The sequence below is a fragment of the Triticum dicoccoides genome, chromosome 2A (genome assembly GCF_002162155.2).
Source record: "Triticum dicoccoides isolate Atlit2015 ecotype Zavitan chromosome 2A, WEW_v2.0, whole genome shotgun sequence".
NCBI lineage: Eukaryota > Viridiplantae > Streptophyta > Magnoliopsida > Poales > Poaceae > Triticum > Triticum dicoccoides.
This window is the reverse complement of record NC_041382.1, coordinates 677,212,542-677,213,472: the sequence shown is the minus strand read 5'-3', so window position 1 is coordinate 677,213,472 and position 931 is coordinate 677,212,542.

Genomic DNA, 931 nt, shown 5'->3' with positions numbered 1-931 from the left:
AAACTTTAAGATAGATACTGGGGTAGCCTGCCCAACGTGCTTCTTCCTCCCCTCCAACGAGTTTCGTCCTCACCTTTGGTTGTTTCTCCCTTCGACCAAAATTGACTGAGCCAACTTTGAAAATTCAATCGACGGAAATCTAGCTATTGCGATTGATTTTTGTTACTTATAATTGCTCCGCTCGTTGTAGTTCAGTCCGAACTTAACTCTCTACATATGCGGGAACTACGCGGGATGCCCGCTTGTTGCATCCCTTCGCGTCCTTGTCTAACATTTTCTTGCTTGCGAGCGCCGCTGAGGGTGCGCTTTGGACGAATTCTTTGCAAGACAGCAGGATCTTAGTTGACTTGTGTATATTGTGATCAAGTGGGTCAGGTGCTGGCATGACTCCGTGGATGCGGAGCGGAGCGGATAGCGAAGCGATGGATCGAGCTGGGTCGTCGGGCTCGTCACCATCGGCAACTTGTAGATAGATACAGGGTGGCGATCCGAGCTGTACCTTCTTTACCGTTTACCCCTGCACCGGCCGTACGGCTGTTTGTTGGCCACATGTCCATGCAGCCCCAATCCACACCCTACTTCACTGATGTGCTGCTGCCATGCCGTGCCGTGGTATACAGCTAGCTGTGTGCCGATGTGCTGCATGCGGAGCTAGCTTTGACACTTCACCGTGCGCGTGGACGGGTTCCAAACCGAGGGGAGAAAATATGTCTTGGCATGACCTTGATTAAAGGTTGAGGCTTGAAACTGGTAAATAATGGGCATCACTTCAAAAGGCCATGGGTATCACTTGAGAACATAACACGATTCAGCGAGCGCATCTGATGGCACACATCTCTGTGGCAATTAAACCGCCTCCTATGTTTCCTTCGACCTCCCTTGAAGGTCGAAGTTGGGTTTTGTTTTCTTCATTTTTTGAGTGTGGGTGGGT